Here is a 14,005-nt window from a genome sequence, read left to right as displayed (position 1 = left end):
AATCTCTGTCTCAGTTCATGACTTCCTCCTACCCGCTCATCATTTACAAACACTCTTCTGTTTTCCTCTGTTCTTCTTTCTTTCCTGATTCCGTCCTCTGTTCCACTTACAATCTTGTTCAAGGTTGTCCTTTCCTTGTTCCTTTGTTTTTTCAGATTGTGATGCTGAGAACACGCAGATGAGATTCCTTGTGTTCTGTATCTAGTATTGAGTTCCATGATCAGGTTTAATGTTTCATTAGCAGTGGACTGAGGAGTAGTAGCCTGTTTGAGTGTGTGCAGTATTTGGTTAGCAATTACAGTGAGAGATGGGAAAACAGACCCTTTAGAGAGCTGACTTTTCAAAACAGGTCCTCCCTGAGTGTGTTTGTTTTTACATGATAACTTGGTGGCCTTACCAAAAAGTAAATTGCTCCTGAAAGACAGTTCTGTATTACACAGTGAGATGTGAGCACAGTGTTAGCAGACTTCTTGAGATGTAGACTTCAATCTGACAGCAGGTTTAGTTTGGTTGTTTGGTTTGGGTTTTGTTGTTGTGGTTTTTCCTCCCCACCAAGGATTCCTTGAAACAAAACCTTTTTTCAGCTTGCTGCTTTTAGACATGCTTTCAAAGCTTTTGCATCTGTTAAACTCCCGTGACTCCTGAGGGGCTTGGGGGGCATCATTTTGGATAATACCTGCTATTTATGTGATTTTAGGTATCAAGGAAGCAGGTGCTACTTTCATTCAAGTAGTTCTGAAAGGTATTGCTTAATCTCACATGCTTTCTCATTGAGCTTGTGATGGGTTTGCTGTTTTTATTGCATCCAGTGTATCTTGTGGTTGAAAGAAATCTGCGCCTATTACTCGTCTCTTTTGATAGCAGCTGCAGAGGTGCCATGAAGATGAAAAGAAGAGACTGCCTTGTGAGTCTGTGTGAAGCAGCTTTGTGGATCACCACACACTGCTTGTAGAAAGAGAGTTATTTTTTCTTAAAAATGCTCTAGTCTTTTATAAAAACTGAAAGAAAAACTGTGTGAATAATGGAAGTGTTCTTGTGAACTTCTGTGTCCCCAGGCTGACAGTCCCTGGGTACTTTGATATATGAATGATAGACTGTGAAACGATGGAGCTGGTGATCATCAGAAGAGTCAAATGACAAGCAAAGACCAAAGACAAGAACTAAAACACAAACAAGCCGCTCATTTCCCTTGGTTAATCATAGAATGGTTTGGATTGGAAAGGACCATGAAAGTCATCCAGTTGGACCCTCCTGTAGGAGCAGGGACATCTTCTACTGGACTAGGTTGCTCAGAGCTCCATCCAACCCAGCATCGAGTGTTTCCAAGGGCAGGGCCTCCAAAACAAAGAGTAGCAGGCAGCACAGAAACAGAGCAGTGCACGCATTCGTGATTTAAACAGGAATGGAGTTGCTTTGATTTCCTGAAATCCCATTTGTGACATCACACTGGTAATGGTTGTTGCAGATCTAGATCTAATTTACTGTTCGGAGTGACTGGAATGCATAGTGGTTATACTGAAATGAACGTGCAGGTCTGGGGGTAGAGGGTAATTCTATTTCTTTCCTTTTAGCCTTTGTCAGTGTCACAATGACTCCACCCAAGCACAAATGTTAGCGGCAGAGTAACGACAACCATGCTGGTGACCCATCTCAGCCATTAGGAAGACCCTCACTGCTCTTTGAAGGTAAAGCTGTTTCTGTCTTGCTGTGTGAAAGTTTGAACGGTGGAGAAAGTGCTGAGAATCTGCTGTGCAGCTTGGTCACCTCCTGGAGAAACAGAGGCATCAGATAAAAGATTCAAACCGTTTTTCCCTCAAAGAAGATTCTTTATGTCTCTGTGATTAATTGCACATCACTTGGTAGTTTTGCTCCTAGGTTTCATTATGGTTACTCTTACCTAGTGTGGGTATCGATTTGTGACATTGATTCCCCAGTCTTCACACAAGCAGCCTGCATTTGCTTGGATCGAGTATCAGCGTTGTGTGTTCAGATTCAGAAGATAATTGTATATCTTGCAAATTACCCAAATGTTTCATCTTGAAACACTTAGAAATCCATTTTAGTTTCTCATAATTACACTGTGTAGTCAGACAGCAATCTAAAGTTAGGACAGCGCTTTGCCAATGATATGCTTGTTGCTCTAAAATGAGCGCAGTTTTTGTGGTTAAATTTTCCTTTCATTTAAATATAGATTTTAATCAGCGTAGGCCAAACTTTTCCAACCATGTTTAAAATTAGCATAAGCCATATTTTAAAAAAGTATGGTCTCCTAATGGGATTTAACTTGTGTAGAAAAATGTATGCGGAAGATAATGCTTTTAAGCTGATAAATGCTCTTGAAGTGTTTAACAATTTATTTCATAGAATCATAGAATAGTTTGAGTTGGCAGAGACCTTAAAGAACATGCAGTTCCAACCCCCTTGCCATGGGCAGGGACATCCCACTATATCAGGCTGCTCAAGGTCCCATCCAACCTGTCCTTGAGCAGTTCCAGGGACGGGGCATAGTGAGGGTAATTAACAGCAGATGTGCCAGTGACTGGGAAAGCTTCATTTCTCCACTTTCTGCAGCTTGTGCTGTTACTTTTAAGAAACTCAAGTGGAACACTTTTTAATTTCACCCAAACATTCTTCTCATAAACAGGACTAATACTTACCCAGATTTTGTGTGGCCCATGGAAAGCCTCTTTCTCTTGCGTGCAGCATCTCAGAAAATGTGACGTTGTTGAGCTGATCTGTTGCAGAGCCTGGTAAGGTAAGGCTGATCATTATTTCCTCCAGCCTCCTGCACAAGCAGTTACTCTCATCAGGTCTTCCTTCTTCAGTACGAAAGCACAATGCAATCTGTGAACTCGACTAGTGAATTCCCTTAGAACTGTTTTAGCCATTCCTTTCAAGGTCTCTTGCCCAGGGCAGCTGGTTTATTCTTGGGACAAGTACAGATGATGCACTGCCAGTGACCTAATTGCATATGATTCATTATCAGATAGTGGAAACAATTAACGCTCTGGGAATTGCCGTGTGTTTTGTGTTTGGAAAGGGGGTGTTTGGTTTGGTTTAATCTCTCTTAAATAATTGTAAGCCATCTAGGAAGATGGAACACGATGTCCTGGGTGCATTTGATCCTTCTCAACTTTCAGGATAGACCGTTTTAGGGAAGAATCATAGAATAACCAGGTTGGAAGAGACCCACCAGATCATCGAGTCCAACCATTCCTATCAAACACTAAACCATGCCCCTTAGCACCTCATCCACCCGTGCCTTAAACCCTTCCAGGGAAGGTGACTCAACCACCTCCCTGGGCAGCCTCTGCCAGTGCCCAATGACCCTTTCTGTGAAGAATTTTTTCCTAATGTCCAGCCTAAACTTCCCCTGGCGGAGCTTGAGGCCATTCCCTCTTGTCCTGTCCCCTGTCACTTGGGAGAAGAGCCCAGCACCCTCCTATCTACAACCTCCTTTCAGGTAGTTGTAGAGAGCAATGAGGTCTCCCCTCAGCCTCCTCTTCTCCAGGCTAAACACCCCCAGCTCTCTCAGCCGCTCAGCTGCTGAAGGACCAGTCTTGTTACATTTTGTGGTGTCTCTGTGAGATGGACTGATGTTGCACTGGAGTTTCCTTAGACAAATACTTGTGTGTCCCTCTGATTTACAAGTGTTTGCACTCATCCATTCCTGTCATTGACAGTAACAGAGGCTGTCTCTCTCTCAACACTATGGCTTTGCTGAGAGAAGTTTGGTCTTTTCTTAAGATCACTGGGTTTAAATTTCCACTTGAATGCCAAGTTTTAAATAAAACCACGACAGTTATCTACTATTTCCAGTGCTTGCACAGGTCTGATATTCATTATGAAAGGGATACTCCATTATTTGACAAGTAAATGTAAAGCAAAATGTACTTAGAACAGTCATTTTTATAAAGACTGCTTGTCTGTAGCTTTGTTCTATGAGTGCTGGGTGTGCAGATTGAAGCTCACTTCCAGTCAGAGGTGTCAGTGCTGTGAGCAGAGTGCTAACAGGAGTTTGCGTGTTAGGAAGAAGGAGGGATCACATTCCTGTCTCCATCATTGCTCACTGTGGGTTGAAATACAGAGTTACCTGAAAAAAGGTTTGTTTTGGGCAGACTTTTGCTGAAGTTTGGAAACAGGGTGTTTATTCATAAACGTGAAATAAGAAAACCTTAAAAGACAGGGAAACCCTCCAGTAGCTGTGGATTTCAGTGGGACTTATTCTGTCATGTGCAGTAGTAACACAGGTTTGCTGTGAGCCTCACGAAATGACATCTTGGCCAGAAGATGCGCAGAAATGGAAAACAGCGGCTGCGAAATCTTGTTGTACCTGGAGCTTCACAGGCTGCAGGGTATCTTACAATGACAATTTTCAGTATGCTGAAATAATCAAATTTGGCAGAAGAATAATGCTTTAATGAATGCATATACCATGGCAAGTGGGAAGAGGAATCAACAGCAGGTGTTTCTTCGTCACTTGAAAACTGCTGTCACTGCCATAGCTCACCAGCCTTTTAGCAAAAGGTTTACAGCCTTGACAGGGTTTGTACAGTACAGCCTGCAGAGCAGATGCCTCTGATTGGCTTCGATATCCTGTAAAGCTACACATTCCCAGGCTTTGTGCATGTGGGGCCTTGGTTCTTCTGCATGAAACTGGTCCAAGTCTGCCAGCTCTTCAGGACTTGGGATTTGGTGTGGGTATGGAGGAGTGGTCCACTCTTAGGAGCTGTATCTTCTGTGTGACTCCAGCACCTCCCCTTCTTTGATAAAGATCACAGGATGCTTTTCTGTCGGTGCCAGTGCTTCAAGTGATGCTAATGTTCAGAGTGCAGTTATGCAGAACCCTCATTTCTGCTTTGGGATCTGTTTGAGAAGGAACCATCAGTCTCTTGTTCTTAATCAGGTGATTGTTTTCTTCCTAACGTCTCTCCCCTAAGCTGAACCTTGCTAGGAGTGGTCAGATTTCCACCAGGCATGTGCTGAGAAGGGAGGCAGAAAAGCACAGTTCATGTTGGAATGAGATCTGGAGAGAAGCAAAGCTGTGGGCAAGTATTTTTCCTTTTTCCAAATGTTAACCTCCAGCCATGTTAATATTTCTACGAAAACATTATTGGGATAATTTAAAGCAAAACTCTAGAACTGTTATGTCCCACATGGCATGAAATATTTCTGCTTTTTCTTTTTTCCTGGTGTATTAACTTCTTACACAGAAAGGAAATGAATTTTAGAAAGAATGTTATACATAAGCCATTTGAGACATTCGCTGTTAAGGAAATACCAGTTGTCAAGAAAGATGCAGCCAATGTTGAGTTATATTAAAAACATTGTAAAAGAAATATTTGTCAAGGAAGAGTGGATTAAATAAAACTTTTTAACTATTTTTGCTCTGGAAAAAGGCTAGGGCAGTTCTATATAAGCGTCTTCTAAATGCAAACATTGATAAGAGCTACCACTTTATTTTTTTCAGGAGGCAGCTGACTTAAGGAAGTTGTTCCTTAATATGGAATAAAGAAGTTTTCTGACCACAATGTAACTAAAAAACACAAGAAAGAAAGACTGGGAGTCATTATACTTTATTGACTTCAGATTCTAAAAGCTCGCTTTCATTGATTCTTCTTTGGGGACAGAACTTGTTTAAAAAAGAAAATGGGTTGCACTTTAGGATTTTCAGATTAATGTTTTCAGCTGAAAATCAGTTCTTTTTATGAGCAATTAATAGCCCTAGGAGGCATTATTCTGCTTCTGTAGAGGAAAATAGTGAAGTGCACATAAAAAGGTACATGGATCAGGCATGTGGAACGTTGAATATGGTAGGATTTGCTCTTCCCTTAATCCAGTCCAGCCTGCTGGATGTAAGGAGTTGCACACTGAACGTGCAGATTTACTGTGACAATTTGTAATATGAGCTTGGGGTTTAATTACCACTTTGCTCTTTTCCCATTAATCTGGTTGATGCTGTCAGATCTACCACGTAGCACATACAGGACAGTTATGTCTCTCTCCTTTCTAGGCAACACTCCTGTTAGTTCTTTCTTTGGGTACAGAGGCTGAAGGGGATGCTGAGATGTTATGGTTATGTGACCTTCTTAAATGTTGAGGTTTGGATTTCAGAAAAACAAATATCATATATAGGAATGTTGGATCTTCCTCTGCTTCAGATGTCCTACTTTTCATTACAATTATTTTCTGGAAAAGCATGAAAATCAGTGTTACCTTTCTACAGGTACGTGATTGCTGTTGGAACGAGCAGCTGTTCCCCAAAACTCTCTCTACATTCAGCTTGTGATCTCAGACTCCATTAAAATACAAATAGAGACAAAGGTACCACATGGTACAGGGTTTTTCAAGTCACCCACATCTCCACATTTGGCTTGACAGTCTGTAATTCCATTAACACATTACCTTCTTTCCCCATGAAAAAATCGCTGTTCTGGGAGATCTGTATTTTAGGAATGCCTTAAAGATTTAAGGAATGTGCTCTGTAGAACTCATTTTACTTGTAGCACATGCTTGACGTTGTATTCTGAACTGAACAAAGGACTGACGGTGATCATCTGAATGCTTTGTCAGTTCAGTGCCACTCATAACGCTTGGATTTGGCTTTTTAATTGATAAGCAAGATGTGTAACATTGTTATTAGCAATAACATTGTGGTTCTTCTATTGAACAGCACAGTTTCAAGCTGGACACTTATAAAATCAGGAATGCAAAGCTTTCAGAGCTGCAACTGAAGCTGACGGCATCAGTGACCTGTGCTTGTGGTGTACTGCACGGTGACAAATACTCTGAAAGAAACGAGCCTGGAAACCTTCCAGGTCAGGCAAGATGCAACTCATGTACTTTGTGCTGTGGATTTTGAGTTATAAAAATGTAAATAGAATCTGTTGTGAAAATAAATTACTGACATACAACACTTTCAGGTGGTGGTATAATGAGTGTAGTACAAAGAGAAAAGGAAAAATAAAAAGGGGGTTTTGTCCTTTGATTCTAATTTGGGCTAATTTTAGCACTGCACTATGAGAAAGGGTAAAACAAACCCAAAGTGATTTCTCCCTATTAACCCCGCTGTCAGAGCGTGTGCCTTGGGTGCTCTCATTTGAAAACGCAAGCCAATCCAGCAGGGAGGAGCAGCCTTGATCCTGGTGGTCTATAGTTTCTTTGCAGCTTCAGTACCCCGTGTGTCTGAGCTCAGTGTGAAGATAAGCACTCGCTGGCAGTGTGCTGGGTGGTGCTGAGCACCTGCGAATGCAGCAAATTGTGCTTGTGCTGTGGGTGGCACTGTATGAAGGTGGTGCTCTTCCTCCAGTGAGTTCTAAGGATGCTATATCTAACCTAGCTGCTTTTCAGGCTGGAATGAGAGAAGGAGAAGGTGTGTTAGGCTTCCACAGAATCACTTTATATGAGACTGTGCTTTACTGACAATATGGTTTATCCTATGCGAAATGAGAGATACCCAAGACCAGTGCTGCCTCCAGGGAGCAGTAACCAGGCTGGGTTCCTAAATACAGTATAGGAGCACTAACTGTGTCAGGGCTAGAAAAATATCCACCAGTATTCCAGGTTATGTCTATTAAGCAGTTAACAATCATACGTGACTCTGCAGTTTGAATTATGCAGGTCCTATTTTGTGCCTCTCACTTAAATTATGCATTTGTCCAGTGACATAGTCCTTGTGTATTTACTGTGCACGATTGAGCATGTGGTTACTGTTCTGAGGAGGAGGAAGAGGAAAACAATCTTTTCTCATCTGTCAGCTCAGATTTTGAGATTTCTTTCTAGCAATTCTTGTAACAATGGTATTGACTATCTAGGACTGGTAGGCATCCTTACAAGTGGATAACTTGGAGAGATGCATTTTAAATGAGGTGTGAAGCTGGGAGTTTGTTTTATCCTAGTTTACCTTAGTTAAATATGTTCTTCAGCTGTTGATTGAGGACACAGTATTTGTCTTTACGGATATACCTAATTACACTTTATAATTAATGTCCTTAATTCCCTGACAGTGAGAAATAATACTTTATGCACTTTTAAAGTAAGAACTTCAGGGGGAGGAAGATGTATCACTACAAAGTGTGTTTCTGTTGTCTGTCTTGCATAATGGAAATGAATAAATTATGTTATCAAAATATATAACAACTTTACCAAAAGGTTGTGGATGCTCTTTAATTTGGCATCTTGCACCTGAGTTGAGCTGGTTCTTAATGCACAGGAAAACCTACCTTCAGTTTAAAAGGGTCAGTTATGATATATATGGATGCAATGTTCCATCTATCTGCTTGATTTCTTTGTCTGACTATGGAAGCTCGAGATGGAAAGCTCTAAAGAGAAATGATTTGTCTACATTAAGTGTTTTGGGACAAGAGATAGTTGAGTTCCATTAGCCATGTGGTATTGAACGGCAGCCAGCCATTCTGAAATATTTTGAATCCCTAGTGTTCCTGAAAACTGGAGGAGAATCCTTTTCTGATATTCCTTCTAAAAGAGATTATTATTTATTTTTGTTGTAGCTCGATCTAAGAATTTCAGTGAAGTATCAGGAAATGATTACATTTTTCCATAGTGGCTGATGCAGGAATCTGTTACCAGTAAAAAAGGCTTACGGTTATGCTGCTAGAGGTTTTGGTTCACTTTAAATTTCTGATTTCCTGAAAAATACTGAATATGCCACCAGTAGAAGTCATAAGCTTGTTATCTCTGCGTCTTCGTTGTATGTGTTTGGTAGAGAATCCTGTAAGAGCAACCTTGTGTAACGATAGTTTTGCACATTTTCCTTTGTTCTCTTTGTTATAGTTGTGTCGATGCTTTTCCAATTCCAAACCTAGCAAAGTTTTCAGTTTCTTACTGTTTTCAGATGCAGACTGTGGTTGATCTGACTGTCTTTGTGCTGTGTGTTTTCAAGGTACAGCCTGGCTGTGGCAGCTGCCAAACTGAAGCCTGAAGCAACGCCAGGACACTTACATTGAGTTTACTAGAACAGCTTCCGCTATTGTATTTCTTGCTCTGTCACCATTAATCTCATTCTTCTTTGTCACAATATTAGTTATTAAACATTCTGATCTCCTAAGAAAGGCATATCAAATAACTTCTCCTTCTGTTTGTCTGTCGTATCCTTTTGGAGTACTGCAGATTGCTCTAGAAAGCACTATGAGAAAGTAATAGCTCAGTGGAAGTAAGTGAATAGAACCCTCCAGTTCTTCTGGTCTGCCTCGATGTTTGTAATTGTGTCCTCCTACTAAAATATGGGGAGAGAGTGAGAAAAACGTTGGAAGAACATTGGATTGTTTTCTTTTGGACTATATTTTGTTTTAGAATCACTTTTCCTAAAGTGATTTGAACTATTGTGTTATGCCATGCTATCACAGATCTACTGAGACCTTATGCACGTTATAAAAAGCTTTAAAATTGGAAACAGTTTCACCCCCCCCATTTATTTTTGGCAGTGATTGGTATGAAAATACCATATTTATTTTCTTGATCTTCATGTTTTATGTTTTAATCCCTCATTAGTTCTTCCTCTCGGCTTTGCCAAGCAACGCTATAAGCATAATTATTTGCTTCATGAAGCTTAAACTGTCTGAAACGGTGCTGAGTCGTGAGTAGTGAATTTTTGAGTGACTTTATAATCTCTTCATTTTGCAGCTGGCAGGGAGGTGTTTTCAGAAGTGTTTGCGTAATTCAGAGTTTCCTAAAAGTCAACCCTAATTTTTCTGGTTTGAGCTAGGACCAGGACTGAAGGAATTACTCCGGTAGTTAAAGCTGGAACATCTCATGTTGGCCTTGGAGGACCACAAGCTCACCTCCTTGTAGAACCCCTTTGCAACAGGTAAAAGGACATTTGGGGATTTAACTTCCCAGCTAATAAGGACACTCTGGATGCTTCCAGAAATATTTAGGGTTGAGACCCTGCAGAAATATGTAATGGATGTTATGGAGAGAGTCCAGTGAAGGACCTGAAGGACAATCAAGGGACTGGAGCATCGGACATGAGGAAAGGCTGAGAGAGTTGGGACTGTTCAGCCTGGAGAATGCAGAGAAAGGGATCTCATCAGTGTGTATCAATACCCGAAGGGAGGGTGCAAAGAGGACAGCATCAGGTTGGTGTCCAGGGACCAGGGCCACAGGCCATGGCCACAAACTGAAACCCATCAGAACCCCCTGTTTTACTGGGAGGATCCTTGAGCCCTGGCACAGGTTGCCTAAGGAGGTTATGGAGTCTTCCTTGGAGGTGCTTACAAGCTGCCTAGATGCGGTTCTGGGAACTGGCTGTACGTGGGGGAGATTTAGGCTGAACATTAGGAAAAATTTTTCGTGGAAAGGGTCATTGGGCACTGGCAGAGGCTGCCCAGGGATGTGGTTGAGTCACCTTCCCTGGAGGTGTTTAAGGGACGGGTGGACAAGGTGCTGAGGGGCATGGTTTAGTATTTGATAGGAATGGTTGGACTCAATGATCCAGTGGGTCTTTTCCAACCTGGTGATTCTATGGTTCTATGTTTCTGTGGTCCCGCTTGAGCAGGAGGGTTGGAGCACATGGCCTCTGGAGATCCCTTCCAACTTCAGCCATGCCTGTGGTTCTGGTGTGCAAATGTTACACAGTCTTCATTGGTTAGGGATCACCCATAGGTGATTTTCAGGGGAAGATGAGTCTCCTTTAAATAACAGATACTTATTTATTCTTTTAAAGCTCTCGTCACCTTCAGAAGAGGCAAGTGCTTCACTTAATGGGAGTTGTAGAATAAGGGGAGTTATTTGGGAAACAAGCTTCCTTTACTGATTTAAGTCTTTGGAAGCGTGTGAATTGAGAACTGAAGCAGTAGTTCTAGTTGCTGTTAGAGCAATTTAAATGCACGTTGTAACTGAGCCACCACAGGAAAATGGTGTTCTTTCCTGCGGGAGGTTGGAGAGAAGCACTCGCTGTGTGCTGTGCTTTAGGCCCTTTCTTGTATAATGGTCCTGCTTGACAACAAGGGAGAGAAGCACTTTAAACACAGGAAAATGTGGTTGTTAAGCCACAGAAAAATAAGAGGTTTCAAGAGCCTATGTAGTATCAGAAACAGTTTCTCTCACTCTTGATTTTCCTTTCATTTTGAGAGTGACAGTTTTAAAGAAAATGATTAACTAGTGACTTTCCTTTAGGTGATGGAAACCTTCTTTTCATGCTTGTAATGAAAATGCCCCCTTCTTCGTGAAATGCTCGCTTCTTCGTGAAAAAAATTTTCACGGAAAGGGTCATTGGGCATTAGAACAGGCTGCCCAGGGAGGGGGTTGAGTCACCATCCCTGGAGGGGTTTAAAAGACAGGTGGATGAGGTGCTGAGGGTCATGGTTTAATCATTGATAGGAATGTTTGGACTCGATGATCCTGGGGATCTTTTCCAACCTAGTGATTCTGTGATTCTTGAAATGCTTGTTTATTTTCACAAGTTTGGAGTGGCTTTCAATTCAGTGCCTCCAAAATGTGCCTGTGCATTTTAATTTACCTTCTTGATGTGTGCTGTGTTGTTAAATGAAACATTTTTATTGGCACAAAAATATTTGCCTCGCCTATTTTCATGTGGCAGTGGTGGGAGCAGTAACATTAAAGGCTGTTTAACATCTGTGAAGAGAGTTCTGGGGTTCTCCCTCACCTCTTGTTTATCTCAGGTTATGGAAAAATGCTGACAAGTGATTGTGGTGAAGTTCTAGTGCGGACGTTGTAGTTTTGGAGGCTGACACCACTGTATCCTGCAAGGTGTAGATTTGGACAATTTGCACATCAACAGCTTTGCTTGGCCTCTTCACACCAAGTGTGGGACTTGTGGGATAATGAACAGGAATGTTGGTGAGAAAGGTCACCTCTTTAAAGTGACCTGGAGTACCTTAGACCGAATTGTGGAACAAAATACTGTAAATACAGAAAAACTTTGATTAACTTCTCTTTTTTTTGGAGTGTACTGACCTTTATTGAGTTCCCCTGGCTGCCATTTTTAGAAGACTTTTAGCCCTCTTTCATTAAGAAGAGTTTATTTGCATATTTGCTTCACTGTGTTTCATTGTCATCTCCTCTGCAGTTTGATTTTCCTTAGCTACAAGAGTGTCCACATCTCATCTCAGCAGGGTTACTGTAGCAGTGTGGTGATGCAGTCCTCTTTATATAACATTCTAGAAATGCTTTTCTGTGAGTAGGCGTTATCTTGGTAAGTGAAGGAAAAATAAAGCAAACGAGTGAGAAAGAAAACAAACAGCAAATCTGATAAGCACCTACACAAACATTTGAAAGACAGCATAATGTATTAAAATTAGGAGTAAGTCACTCAGGATTCACATTGCACATCTCTATTTTTGGTTTTGAAGTTATTAGCTGCATTTTCTATTTGAAGGTAATGACATATTTAGTCAGAGTTAATTCAAGTGAATCATAGCGCTGCATTGTTTTTGTATGAAATAGTGATTGTTGGTTGTGGTTCTTACCCTCTTCATGTTTTGGAGGGGAAGAAAGCCTCTGTGCTCTGGAAGTTGCACAGACATTTCATAGTCTGGTGTGGTGATGAATAAATTACACTACAAATAATGCAGACAATGGGAATGCGTTGTTGTTGTTGTTAGACTGGACTCCTCCAGTTGGCTCCTGTCTTTCTTTTCTTGACACCCCCGTGGTGTTAGTGGGACTACAGATCATTTTGTACAAGGAGTCACTGGAGAGTTGATCCTTTTACAGGACTGTTTGTGCTGGTTCTGCTCGCTACGCCGGCAGCTCCAGCAGTGCCTGTTATTATGGCCGTGTCCTTCTTTTCCCAGCGCCTGTCCTGCTGTTCCTGCAGCAGCATGGGAACTTCTTCCAGCAGTAAAAGGCTGATGAAGTCTTAGCAGCTGGCACCTTTGGCTGGTTGGCTGGCTCAGCAAGGTCTTCCTGGCTTGGAGAGATGGCTTCTCAGGAGCATCCCTTGCCCTGTAATGCCTGAACAAACCCCAGACATAAGATCTGATTTTCTCCTTGCTGCTTTCTTCCTCTTTAGTACTGTGTTTCGTAAGGCCTTTAAGTTGTCTTACACGATATGAGGTGCTGTTCAAAGCTGACAATACTTTCTGTTAACTTATTCCCTGAAATAGGAACTTCCATTTAGAACAATGTGTGAGTTTCGACTTACTAATTTTGCTTTAAAGATACCAGGAGAGTGGTGATGGGAATGGGTCACTTGCTGTTAAGAATGTGGCAGGCTTTTCATTGCCTCACTTCTGATGGGCTGCCTGCTCTGGACAGCTGAGGGGAACTGGAGTGGGATTTGTACACTTGTTGCTCCAATGAGCAAGTTGTCTGGCTGCTGTCATCCTTTTCCTTTGTGGGTTTGGGTGCACAGCAACGGTGAAAGAAGGCTTTAAAGACTGCTGATAGAACAAAGGGGTTAAATCTGTTTATACAGGAGACAAGATCAGACTGATAGTGAGTGAGTGATGTGGGGAACGATGTAAGCGTATGCACGTTATGGCTTAAGATAAATGTTAGCAGAGAATAAACTTGCCATCACCGCCTGCTGCAGACTTCTTCCTGCTCCTTGTGATGAAGTCTGCTGTTCAAGATGCTGTCAGCCAGGATGGCTGGGTAGGCTACTGCTGACTCCGTGTGGCAACTTGTTTGCTTTTCCCGCTGGCCATTTCTTTCCTCAACATCCTACATGATAACAAAGTCTCCTAGGTCAAGACACTGTAAGTATTCATTCTCCATAAATGTTGTTCTGTGGAACACAAATCAGATCTGAGTTTATAGAATCCTTTCTTTCTTCAGCCTGGGCAGTATCCCAGTTTTCTGAGGGCAAGCAGCCCAGCAAACGCTCCTTCGGACAAATTCCTCATCCTTCTCCTTTTTCCAGAATGAAAATCCAAAACTATCAGCAATGGAGGCCAAAATAACAAAGGAAAAGTGGGTGTTGCCACTTCTTGCCAGGTTTTTGTAAATGTTCCTCTCCTTCCCTGTCCCAGAATAATAACAAAACTTCCCAAAGAGTCCACAAAATAAACCAGACTCTCTC

General features: G+C 41.7%; 1 protein-coding gene across 1 annotated transcript in view; it reads left to right on the top strand.

Moving 5' to 3' along the window:
• Positions 1-1,577: 1,577 nt before the first annotated feature.
• Positions 1,578-14,005, top strand: part of LCLAT1 (lysocardiolipin acyltransferase 1) — a 100,491-nt gene continuing 88,063 nt past the window's right edge. Inside the window, exons 1-2 of the mRNA XM_069850713.1 lie at positions 1,578-1,685; positions 2,645-2,755. The gene's annotated coding sequence lies outside the window, so the exon portion shown is untranslated. The remainder of the gene's footprint in view (positions 1,686-2,644; positions 2,756-14,005) is intronic.

This window comes from Phaenicophaeus curvirostris, chromosome 2 (assembly GCF_032191515.1).
Source record: "Phaenicophaeus curvirostris isolate KB17595 chromosome 2, BPBGC_Pcur_1.0, whole genome shotgun sequence".
Taxonomy (NCBI): Eukaryota; Metazoa; Chordata; class Aves; order Cuculiformes; family Cuculidae; genus Phaenicophaeus; species Phaenicophaeus curvirostris.
The sequence above is the reverse complement of the archived record's forward strand: the minus strand, read 5'-3'. Positions and strand labels throughout refer to the sequence as shown.